Source organism: Agelaius tricolor, unplaced genomic scaffold (assembly GCF_023055355.1).
Source record: "Agelaius tricolor isolate 1412-34295 unplaced genomic scaffold, bAgeTri1.0.p SCAF_13, whole genome shotgun sequence".
Classification (NCBI taxonomy): Eukaryota; Metazoa; Chordata; class Aves; order Passeriformes; family Icteridae; genus Agelaius; species Agelaius tricolor.
Genome location: NW_027269273.1, coordinates 15,517,814 through 15,530,192, shown reverse-complemented (window position 1 = coordinate 15,530,192; position 12,379 = coordinate 15,517,814). Strand labels below are relative to the sequence as shown.

The 12,379-nt window shown below is 41.8% G+C and overlaps 1 protein-coding gene across 1 annotated transcript in view; it reads left to right on the top strand.

The window, feature by feature from the left end:
• The first annotated feature begins 237 nt into the window (after positions 1-237).
• Positions 238-12,379, top strand: part of LRMDA (leucine rich melanocyte differentiation associated) — a 632,726-nt gene continuing 620,584 nt past the window's right edge. The window contains exon 1 of the mRNA XM_071438840.1: positions 238-354. The gene's annotated coding sequence lies outside the window, so the exon portion shown is untranslated. The remainder of the gene's footprint in view (positions 355-12,379) is intronic.

Below are 12,379 nucleotides of genomic sequence, written 5' to 3'. Positions count from 1 at the left end.
CACACAATCTACAACATTAACAAAAAGGTCACTTAGAGATAAAACACGTTTGACAAGTGAAGAACAAGGCAAGTGCTTTAGGGGTCGCGTCCAATTCCTGACCTGGACTCCAACCAGAACAGGCGCTGATCCTGGAAGGGTTGGACGAGAGGAAGGACTTTCACTTTCTCACGTTTAGATTTGCTGAACCCAGTCCTTTTTCTTCGCTTGAAACACCGGTCTGCCCTAGTCCCTAAACAGATATGTCAGATAGTCTTTAATGACCTGTTCTTCTTACGAGGTATATGCAAGGCAGGTTTGCTCGGTACCCCCCCCTTCCCCCGCCAAGAGGTACCCTTTAAATCTTGCAGCGCAGTGAGTATATCTGCTGTATTTTATTTAAACCACTTTACTCTTTTACTACAGTGTATAGAGTAGGATAAATACACGGAACTCCTCTAGCTTTAATAAAGACGCGATTAATTTTAACAAACTTTTAAATTTCTATCTTTTCTCTGAAAGATAAGGTTTATTGGCACAACTTCTCAGTGGAGAATCTTTAAAACGTACTTTCATTTTGCAATCACCGCGGTCATCTTGCAGGACCATCAAAATTAAAAGGCAGGGGAGAGGAGGTAGAGAAAGAAATCTTGCATAAAACCCACGATATTGCAATAGGACTGACAAGACCCACAACTTGCCCTCAAGGAACTCCCCCCCCGGCCCCCCTCCTTTATCTAGAGTGGAAGTGACTTGAATCTGCCCCAGGTTTTCCCCCAGTTCTTTCTTTTGTTGTCAAGTCCAATTGATAAATGGAGTGCAGTAAAACTCTGGAAGAAAAAAAAAAAAAAAGCTGAAACCTTCATTTGTGTTCATTTGCATTAAAGTGCTTGGAACAGCTGTTTTCCTTACAGGACCGGGGAGACTCCTATCTGTTTTCTCGTTGTATTTATCCTGCCTCCCAGGGTGAAAGACTAAAGATTAATTGTCTTAAGGTAGAGTCAGCTGTGGGAAGGCTCTCCCTCCCCATTTTTCCTTCCCTCTTTTTTTTCTTGTGGAGGTGAGGGTGATTTCGGGAAGGGTTGTTTTACTTGTAAGCCAAGGAAGCAGAGGCGATAGCCGGTACTTGTATAAAACAGGCAGCGCACCGACGGGAAAAGCGGGGGACGGAGCGGGGGGAACAGAACGAACCCCGATCTTTCTGGCTGAAGTAGAAGCATCAGAGGGTAATTTAATTAGCAACTTCAGAGGACAGCTTTTTCATTTGCTTCTCTTTTTCATTTTTTTTTTCTCTCCCCTCAGCCTTTGAAATGAGATTTAAATCTCACTCAGTACTGTAAACTTTTTTTATGTAGAACCTTGTAAAAAAATCAGCCCCAAGACATCTCCTCCCCTTTGCGCCCTCCAAAGCATTTTTGAGCTATGAGAGCTTATTCACTGCGCTTAACACACGCAGAAAACGATTCCCAGCGAGGGGCTCGGAGTTAGGATGCACACGCGTAGGATCGGGCGGGCGGCGGGGCTGCAGCTTGAAAGCGGTGCGGAGTTTGTGATTTGCCTGCTGCGGGCTCCTTTCCTCTCTTGAGCCGAAGAAGTGCGATTCTGTCCTGCTCGTTACCTTCTCGAGGGATTCTTGTTTAATGAGTCCGTGCAGACGGTTTGCTGTTTGGCATTTACTTGTGTAGTCTTGTTGAAGTTTTGGTGGCTGTTGCTTTTATTCCTTTGAAAAAAAAAATCCAAGGGTTGAAACCCGTCTTCCTCTTTTTACAAAGGAAAATTGTAACTTTAAAAAAAAAAAAAAAAAGGAGAGCAAAGGAGGAATTAATTAACAAGTGCCAGTCCACACTTTCCTTTACCTACCAGCTATTGGCAAGCATGTCAAGTCGATTTTATTTGCACACAATGGAAATGATTTATTTTCTCTTAAAAAGGAGTGGGCTGGCAGATATTTGAGGAGGAGAGCGAGAGCGAGAGAGGAAAAAAAGTTTGAAAATGCCTTGAACTATTCACTGTCGAGATGGCTAATCAGTATTGAGGCTCGAGGGCACTCGGGCAGCTTTTCAATGCGGTTTTCCTTTCATCTCAAGCTGGATGGAGGCGCTCAATTAAAAGCCTATCAGTTTGTAAGTAAATCAACGCCTATCAAAGTTGTCACATCAAACAAAACGATTATTATTGCAGCCCGCCTCCCCTATTAATCTCCCTCTAAAATAATCCGCTTGACAGGTCAGGCTGGCGAGCTGCAAACCCTGGTGAGGATCACCCAAAAAACCCGGACTGACTATTTTTCCCTCGGGAGAGCGAACTGCAGAAACCTCGACACCAGCGTGCCTGCTCTGAGAGCTTGCTCTCTTGCCATTTAAGTGTCAGCTTCTGTAGATCATGTTGGAAAAGGGCGCTTAGTCTTTTAAACGGAACAGCAACAACCCTACAGGCCCTTTAGTTTAGCTTTTTTGTTTGTTTGTTTGTTTTCCTCCTCCCCCCCTTTATTTTCTATCTTTTCGAACAAGACTAAGATGTTAATTAGCAGAAGCAGAGTTGCTGAGTTGTGTCTGGGTTGTGTTTCTGTGTGTAACACAATTCAGTTACATGTCTGTCCATCCGGTGCGTCAAATTTATTTCCTTTGATAGTACTTACATTTCACTATCTGCCCCAAGGTTTTTATTAAGATATACATTGCAGTACATTTTTGTAGATGGTGCATCTTCTTTCTTTTTATTTTTTTTTTTCTCACACGAATGATAGTAATTCATATAAGAAGATAAGAAATGTGATGGGTTATCAAAAATACACCACCACAATTTGGTACATTTGGAGAGAGGCTTTTTTTCCTTTTTATTTTTATTTTTATTTTTTTGAATGCGAGACTGCATGTGCTCAGCTAATAACTGATGCGTCTGCCCAGGTATCCAGCAGAGGTGTGGGGTATTTATTCGAGAATATTGTTAAAGCGAATAGTTGGAAAGCTTGCCAACATGAAGTAAGATTTCCAAACCTCTCCCCTGTTCGCATAGTACCTGAAAATATTTACCCTTATGATTGTAATTACTTTCCTAACACATAGAAGCAATATATATTTTACTCTGCATGAGATGTAGGTAATCGTTTTATAAGCGGTGATAATTTCAGAGCCATCTTCAAAATAATAGTCACGTTTAAGCGAACGTGAATTTTAGTAGTCAGTGGCATTTTTACTAAACGAGCAGAAAATCACTTTTGTTTGCTTGTTTGGCTGGTTGCTTACTGCTTTCGGAAACATAACTTCACCTAGAATGTTTTTAAATGCGTTTGTCTAATTTTGTTCCTTTTGTTACACCGAGATAAGGAAGAGATTAATGCACCTAATAATAAGAAAACCCCACCCCAACCTTTCTCTTTTTAGCCCTTTGACAGATTTCCCTCTTGACATTGTTTCATGTGTGAGTGTGAAAATTTTTACTCCCGTGTCGAAACCCGTTTGCCAACAGCTATTTTCCAAATCTACCCTCTTTTATGTTTAAGGTGTTTCTTATGCAAACAGCTGTTATTTAAAATATGCCTTAAGGTAACTTTCTAGAGGGAGAGGGAGAGAGCAAGTCAAATAATTGCAATGACACGAGCAAGGCTGGGTATGTTTCCTGTTAAGTGCATGGAGATTTTTAGTGTCATTTCATGTTTTTAAATGTACTACGATTAAAATCATCGAGCCCAAAGCGAGTGAGCACATTTCCTAATTCATACATAAGTAACTTGAATTGATATTTGGCGTCTAGATTCTAAGAGTGGGGGGAAAAAAGTCTTGTAGCTTTTGTAACACCTTGGTCCGATCACTCCATCTCAGCAATCATAAAGGCATCTTTGTGTTTATCTTCTGCGAAAGCCAGGAGGCTACGGGGGAGAATTGTACCAACTAAGCACATATTTGGTTACAGTAATCCCTCAGAAATTAACCATGGCACACAATGGAGGCGATCTCCAGCTTTGTCACTCGGATCCCAAATGCGGAGTGTTTATTGACAACTTTGTTATGGAAACTGTGCAGATCAACCAGATGCGTCTTCAACAGGGAGGTACAGTGTAGGAACAGCGTCCTTTGAGATATGAGGAAGAGTTTTGAGGATATGGCTGGAAAAGGCACTGGAACCCAAATAATTAACCTTATCTAAACACCCTAATGACAAATGAACAATGATCCTCCACTCAATTACAAAACAGCTATGTTTGGCAGGGGCAGGAAGAAGCATGTAATATATCTTCGCTGTTTTCTTGAAACAGTCTAGGTCCATGATCCCAAAAGGTTAAAATAATCTTAATTTTTAATAACTATTAGCTTGTTTTCAGTTATCCCTAATGGTGCATTTAGGTCTCCTCTAATCCCCACTGCTTTCATTTTTAGCTTTTTACACCCTAAAATTAATTCCACCTAAAGTACATTTTTCATTTTGTACTGTACTAGCGACGTGCAAATAATTTACATCAGCGTTCATCAGGACTGTCCTGAAGTGATGGATCATTTTGTTGAGTTGCAGTAAAAGTGCAGAATGATCTATAATGATGTAATATATACATTAAAAGGGTGTCTGGATGATCAGAGTTTTGCTAAAAATGTAAAAGGGCTTTTTGATTGATAACAGGGTTGCTGTTTTTCTGCAAAGGCTGTCACAGGCTGACACAATGCTTGAGTTATTAGGGCAGAGAAGGGCAACCATAAATTTCCAACGTCAGGCAAAAACTCTCTTTATTGTCTATATGATGGATGGGCCTCTGTACTAGACACCAAATACTTCGTATCACCCTTAAATGGGAACACATTTTTCGTGGCCATAATTCATGTTTTTTAAATAGAAAGTTTGAAATGCCTGCCTATATTTCACAATCCTGACATATTTATGAATCACTCCCTGCATGCAAATATAATTATTTAAAGCACTGAGGTGACATATGGGTTAGAAATGTACCAAATGCTGTTAGCGGAGTGATTTTTTTTAATTCCCTAAATTGAACACCATAGAAAACTCTGCCTGTCTGTTCAGATCAATAAAGTCGAAGGTGAAGTTTTACTGATTTTGTCAGTGCCACATACAGATATTCGGTTTTGATTAGGTGAAGCTGACAAAAAGGGAGTCTTTTTGCAATTACCATTAGGTTAATGAAAGAAACACTCATCTTTCTCCTGGCACCCCCACGCAGGCATACGCGTTTTCCCCCCTTTCTTTTCGGGCGATGAACTAGCCGGAGGTAGATTTGACAGGCTTTTTTTCCCCCCCGGATTTATTTTCCGTCCAGCTGCGCTCGTCTCGGAGGGAGTGCCGGTGTGCCGGCGGGAGAGGGGGCTGATGAGAGCGGGCTCGGCCGCCCCGCGGTCGGGCAGGGCGGTCGGGCGCTCTCGCGGCCGCTCTCGCGGCTCTCCGCGCCGCGGCAGCGCGGGGCAGGCGGCGGAGCTGCGGCCGCCGGGCAGCGCGGGGTCAGCCGCCCGCTCCGCTCCGCTCTACCCGCGGGCTCGGGACGAGCGCACCGGCGGCCAGCGCTCCGCTGCTGGTTTGCTTCAGCTGATTACGGGGAAAGGCATTCCACCCCCTCGGCGGGGAGGCCGGAGCAGCAGCGCCCGCGGGAGGGCACGGCGGGGCCGGGGCCGCCGCCCAGAACCGCGGGGCTGCCCCGCGGCCGCCGCCACTTCCGCCGGGGCGGGCGGAGCCGCCCGTGTCCGCTCCGCCCGCCGGCTGCGCCCGCCCCCGCCGCGGGCAGAGCGGGGCCGGGGCCGGCGGGACGCGCCCGGCCGCCCGCGGGAGCTGCGGGGGCAAGCGGCGCTGGGCGGGGGCACTCGCGGGTCACCCGCGCCCCTTCGCAGCGCCCCGCCGCAGCCTTCGGCCGGGCTCCTCCTTTCGCGGGCGGCTGTCTGTGCCCGCAGAGCTGCTTACTCATCCTGAGGGTCTGACCCGTAACGTACACCTTTGTGTTTAATTAATTGGAACTCACGTTATTTTCAGTAGAGCTCGAGGGATGTGAGAATCAAAATCACAGAGTATCTTGGATATTTTTTTCCCGCGGACTTGCGTGTAAATGTGTAAAATATTTGCACTAGTCCAAACTTACTATAGCAGGCTGACTCTTTGCCCATAAAATGTTAAATCAACCATGACCAGACTCATTTTCCCATGTCAGCCAAGAGGACTCTGTAAATCAACACATTAGGGCTTCGCTGGGTAGGAGCTGCGTGTGCTTCATGCAAAATGGCCCTGACAGTCGCTCTCGTGGTGCTGAGGTTGTCAGCTGTGGCTGACTGCAGCATTGTCAAGTGGCAGCAGGGAACCTTGCAGGTAGAGTGCAAAATCATTGGCGACACAACATGCAAGAGGCTGACAACTGGCACAAAAGAAGGAAATTATATGGGTTGTTTTACCTTTTGATGTGGTTGTGTTTTTAAGACTCCTAGATGTTTTGCAAAGCCTGTTGCACCAGCCTGGACCACTTAGAAGAGCCTGTGTCTCCCCTGAGGGCCCGCTTAGTTGTTTGTGAGCAGAGATGTTCTGCTGGCACTTCCTACCGTCCCAAGGTGGAACCCACTTAGAAGCCATTACAGAAAAGCTCATCCCAAGGTTAGGAAGGAGTGTGTTGATAGCTATACCTGGAAGCAAATGAATACAGTGGATAAATACAGCTAAAAAAACGTAGCACTGGCCATATGTAGCTGTGCCTAAACAACCAAGATATACTCCATTCTTTGTTCAAGAAAAAGAATGAATCCCCCCCAACTCTAAACAATAAGTGTTCTGTAAAAAGCCTCAGCCAGCCAGTCCTTATCTAAAGCACAATCTCTGGGTAAGGGTTCAGATACTGGAAAGCTTATTGCTGGGTGCTAGCAGGTTGAAAGGAAAGGGAGACATAATACAACATAAAATAATATCACTTCTTACTACCACACAACAAATATCAGTAATTACACACATTGAATCAGATTAGATTCAGATATCAAGGTAAAGCTTTGTGCTATATTTCTTTAAAGGGGCCTCAGCTTAGAGAAATCATTATCCAGTGCTTCTTGCTGGATTGCCTCCCACTCAGAGGAGTGACCCAGCTATGACCCAGACTCAGAACACTTGTGTATAAATTTAATTTTCAGCATTACATCATTTCAGCTGGAGTCTTACCTCTTTGCTCATTGTTGTGCTATGTGGCCTACCTGGAGGTAAAGAAAAGATAGTAAGAAAATGTGCCAAATATTAGAAAATGTAAGTTCAGCTTAAAAGTGCACACACACCCACTTCTATCCTGTGGTCAAATGAGATGAAATGACTGAGCCACCAGTAGGGTGGGAGGGAAAGAACTTATATGATTAAATTTAAAATCTTACAAGATGACAAAAGGAACATTTGAGGGTTACTTATGAAGGGATAATACAAACTCTGCTTGCAAAATTTCCCATGTTTAAAAGAAAAGGCCTTAGCCAAACAAGTGCCTGTAGCAACATTCCTTCTTGATCACTACTCTCAACACCTGAACAATGAAAACTTGTTCTTCCAAATTCAATGTACTTTCTAAGGGGAGTTTTGCATGTTTGCTGAGAATGATTAAGCACACGTGCTATTTCATCTAATTGTAATTTTTTATTTTTCATTAACTGAGCAGAGCGTTCCCCTTTATGTAATTTCTTTCCCATAAAAACCCCCTACCCCAGACAGATTTCTTTCTTATTTTCCTACATCACTCACAGAAAGTTCATATCCCTAATGGATGATAAAGTAGGCAGTAGCATGAGGGTGTGAAGAGGTTTTTTCCCTGACCAGTTTCATTCAGGTACTCCCAGCTCTGATAAATGTACTACATTTAGCATTATGAGTAGAGATTAAAGACCCAAGTCCCTACAGTAAATTCTGTTCAAGTAAACTTCTTAAACTGTGGCCATTGAGGAACAGACACTAGACAGAGTTAGCGACACTTAAGTTTCATTTCCAGGTCTACAATTAACAGCGTTCAACTACATTTTGCAGCTCTATATCTGTGAAACAGAGTCCTGGTATTTAGTTTTCCATTACAAAGAGTTGTAATCAGGATAAGACAGTAAATGCTTTAGTGCATTACCATGGCAGAAAAATACAAGAACATAATCTCACACTGCCTGTAGAAAAGCTCCGGCATTATGCGGCGTGACTTGCTGTATAATAGCATAGTCAAATCAAGAGGATCATCTCATTCCTGTTTGAATGCCATGATTTCTTGTCAGAATTAAATATGCTGGTGCTGCTGCAAGTTCCATGTTTTGCGTTAGTCATTGGAAACAAACACGCATCATCAAGGTTTCCTATTCCTCCACTAATTTTCAAATTTGTTAAATGATGTAGTACAACTTAGGCATGTAATGATGACATTTGGTTCTTTAAATTAGTAGTTGCTACCTATTTCTATAATATCTGAAGTTAGTGTTCTTATTGTTTACTTTATATTTATACAAGATGATGTTTTTACCCATGACCTTGAAATCATGAATAATTATTTATACCTACTGAAAAGGTATAAATGCTATTATTATATTGCACTGGTAGTCTTGTTTGAGTGTCATTAATATACAAGGGGAAAATCAATTAACAAAACGTAATTTTTGAAATGTAATTTATTAACACTGTGTAAGAGTATTCTTTGGTTGAATAGCTCTAAGACAGAGATAATATAATGGCATTGTGGCTACTCCAGTTAGGGCTTGCACCTTCTCTCCACGGACTGAAAGATGAAATTTTCTCATTCACTTGTATATGAAAACAATTGCAGCAGCTGTTTTGGTTCAGTAATCACCCATTGTCTCATTCCCACATTCCCACATGATCTAAATGGGAACCTCCCAAATTTAAGTGTGATGCTTTCATATTTGTTATGGATATTTAATATCAAAGCATGTTAATAAAAAAGGGTAATGGTTGAACTGAAATGATAATATTTAAGAAAAACAGTAAACATTACAACCCATTTAAAAAAGATGCTTCACTTTCTCTAGATTGTTGGTATCCATTTGTATTTGTTGTTGTTAATAATAAGTAATATTCATAAACCAAAGGGAAAAAATAAGAATCTGGATGCCTTTTTTGTTACTCATCATGAAAACTATGTAAAAAAGACAGGATTTTTTGAAAGGGTATATTTCTAATTACGGCACTCATACAAACAACTGTGGAGCTGTAATAGGCTCTTTATCATGAAGGTAAAAGGTGTTCTTGGGCAGAACTGCCTCCTTTCAAATACAGCTCTTAAAATCATTTGTACAATAAAGAAAACTGGAGCTCAGTTGTGGATATGGAGATAAGTTGATCTTGATTTTTTTGGCCAACATTTAAAATTTCTGTGACTAGGATGACATGAAGATCTCTGTTATGTGCAGTAGCAAAGGACAAGATTAGTTCAGCTGAGTTCTGGGTGAGCAACCTGGTGTAATGCAGAGAAAAGCTGAAAGGAAATATGGTTCTTTCCTGTGGCGGTCTGTAGTTCTATTTATATATTTATTATGGAGTAATGAAAGCAGTAACATTTTTACAGTGAACAGTAAATAATCATGGGATGCCAAAATACCCAATCCAGGGTAGGGTATATTTATGTTTGTAGTATACACACACGCACAAAAAAAGTGCTACCTCTTGGAGGAGTGTTGGGCTAAAGATGGTTTGGTATTTTTTACACAATCTCGGCCGCATGTCTCTAGATAGATCAAATGTTTATCAGTGGTGCCCTTATATCTTCCCAGAAGGTCTGTGTATGCTTGCTTGTGGAATATTATTAAGTACTCTGGGAAAAAAAAATATCTTTAAGAGCTACAGATTTCTCCAGTTACCTGTCCTCAGTGTGGGCACTAGAATACCAAAAGATCTGTGCACAGGGGATTTCCTAAGACTTTGAAAGGCAGCACGAATTTCATCCTTAGAAGTTTAAGAACTGAAACAGACTCCTGAAGTACAGAAAAATTAATTTAGCAGTTATAAAGACATCAAATTGATGACACCAGAGAATGAAGTGCAGAATGTCCTCCCCTGCCTTGCCAGAATAATTAGAGAACAGTTCATTCATATCCTCTCTGTTGTTTCTGCAAAAATATCAGTCGTATGATGGGACTTCTGTGATGGAGATGCCAACAAATTCAGCTCATAGATTATTTAACAGCTGGCGAGTGGCAACATCTTTGATACAGACTTTCAGACAGTAGTTGGTTACTGGCTCCATGTTTTACCTTCCAAATGTAAAGTTCTTTGAATTTTTTACTTCTGCTCATATACTATGGATGACTTTGATTCTTTGCCCTTTTCCTGCTAAGGATTTTTACTTCACCTTTAAGTGACAAGTTTAGATATCAGGTTCTCGATTTTTGTCACTTTAGGTCAGTTGTGAGTACAGTTTTGGAATAAAAATGCTTAGTCTTCTGCCTTTCTATTCCATATAAAATAAAATTGCCTAAAGATATCCACTGTAATCTAATCTATGATATTCTGATATGTATGCTATCAACTTTAACATTTTTAAATCTTAAGTGAATATATAATATCACTGTTTAATACAAATAGATCTGAATTATCATAAATATATTTAATGCATAATGCATGTCACTCAGGTATTATTGCCAGTAATGGATGAAGAACAACACTAGGATAATTTATAAAAGTAGAGAAAATAATTTATCTGTAGTGCATGTTTTTCATGGAGTTGGTTTCTAATGACAACATTTTGGTCATAATACATTTTTAGCACAACTTAAATGACTTGTGCAAATTACTGAACTAACCTGAGTGCTTTTATTATACCCAAAACACTGCAAGTGTCTTGCATTATAAAAATGTGTATAAAATCTGTTCAGCTCTTTTGCTTGCTTCAAGTCAAACAGTAAAACAAATTTTTCTTGCTTACCAAGTGAAAAAGCCCTCCCCTTACCTCTGTGTGTGAATTGTGAGGTGCCAATGAGTTGACAGGAACCTTAATGACAACTCTGTTTTCCCTAATAGTGGGGAATCCTTAGATGATAGAGATTTATGGAGAGAACACGTATGTTGAGTGAAGGAGGGAGCATAGCTCAGGCACGCTGTGGGCTGCAGTGGTGCTGAACCCAGTGTGACCACTCTGGGGAGGGTGAGCTTTTACCAGTGCTGGGAGCTGGTAAAAAGCTTTTCTTCATCTTTCCAGGACTCTGAGGTGTGCCAAGCCTATCAGAGGCTGTACCTACCCTGCCAGTTTAAGGTGCTCTCAGGCTTTGCTTGCGTACAATGTTCACTTTTAGGCTTCCCCCTGAAATAAATAATTTCCTTCCTGCTAACAGAAAGTTTGAGGCTGGCTCAGCAGGTGGTTCACTTCATTGGGTATTGCACTGGGATCATGTAGACTCATGCTGTGCTTCATTTTCTCTATTCATGTGAGGTAGACCACTATCCAGAAGGCCTTGGATATTCATGTGTCCCTTTAGTGCCATCAGACGTGCACCGCACATTTTATGTCTCATACCAAATTGTAGAAATCTGTCTGAAAGTAATGTGGCCTTTAATTTTTTAGCCTTCTGACTTTTAACCAATGACTAAAAAAAACTATGATGTTTTAGGGACACACAGGTATGAAATGAGACCTGAGAAGATCTGGCTTGCTGGAAGTAGCCCAGGCCAGTGCTGAGGAAAATTTTCTTGGTAGCACACAAGAAGAGGGGACTTGGTGGCAGCTTGGCATGGCTGCTTCTGATCATGGAGATGAGGATCTTGAAGGAAAAGCCCTGAAAGCTACCTACTGAAAAGTTAAGGATGCCAGTAGTGCCCTTATATCTTCCCAGAAGGCCTATGTATGCTTGCTGGTAGAAGATTAGGGAAAAAACAGATCTTTAAGAGCTACAGATTTCTCCAGTTACCTGTCTTCAGTGTGGGCATTAGAATGTCAAAAGATCTGTTGCTCTGGAGTGGATGAGAGACTGCACAGCCTCAGGAACCTCTAGCTGATACAGACTGTGCAGGGGTAGAAAACTGGTGTTCCAGACTTCCCTTTGCACCAGGCTGATTTCCACTCTTGAAAGAGCTGGGTCTGTTAGACACCACAGCATTATGGCTGTCCTCTGGGTGTCCCCTAACAGGTTTTTGACATGCTGGGTGCTGTCACTAACTGATACATTGGATCAGATTGCTTTTACAGAGCACACCTGAGAGGTCGTGCTAGACATGAAGCATTGGTTAACTGACTACAGGGCATGCACTAGAATGGCCCATTGGCTGGAGGTGGTAAGGAACAGTTGTGGAGCCAGTTTGGAAATCAGCCCATTTCACATAAACAGGACTTGGAGCTGAGGCTTTCTTCTCTTTCAAGGAAGAAATACAAGGCCATTATAGACTTACTCTTCAGTATCTGGCTCAGAATGTCAATGGCAATCTTAGTGACTCTTAATAAAATGCCAGGTTGGACATAGAAAAAAATGAAGTG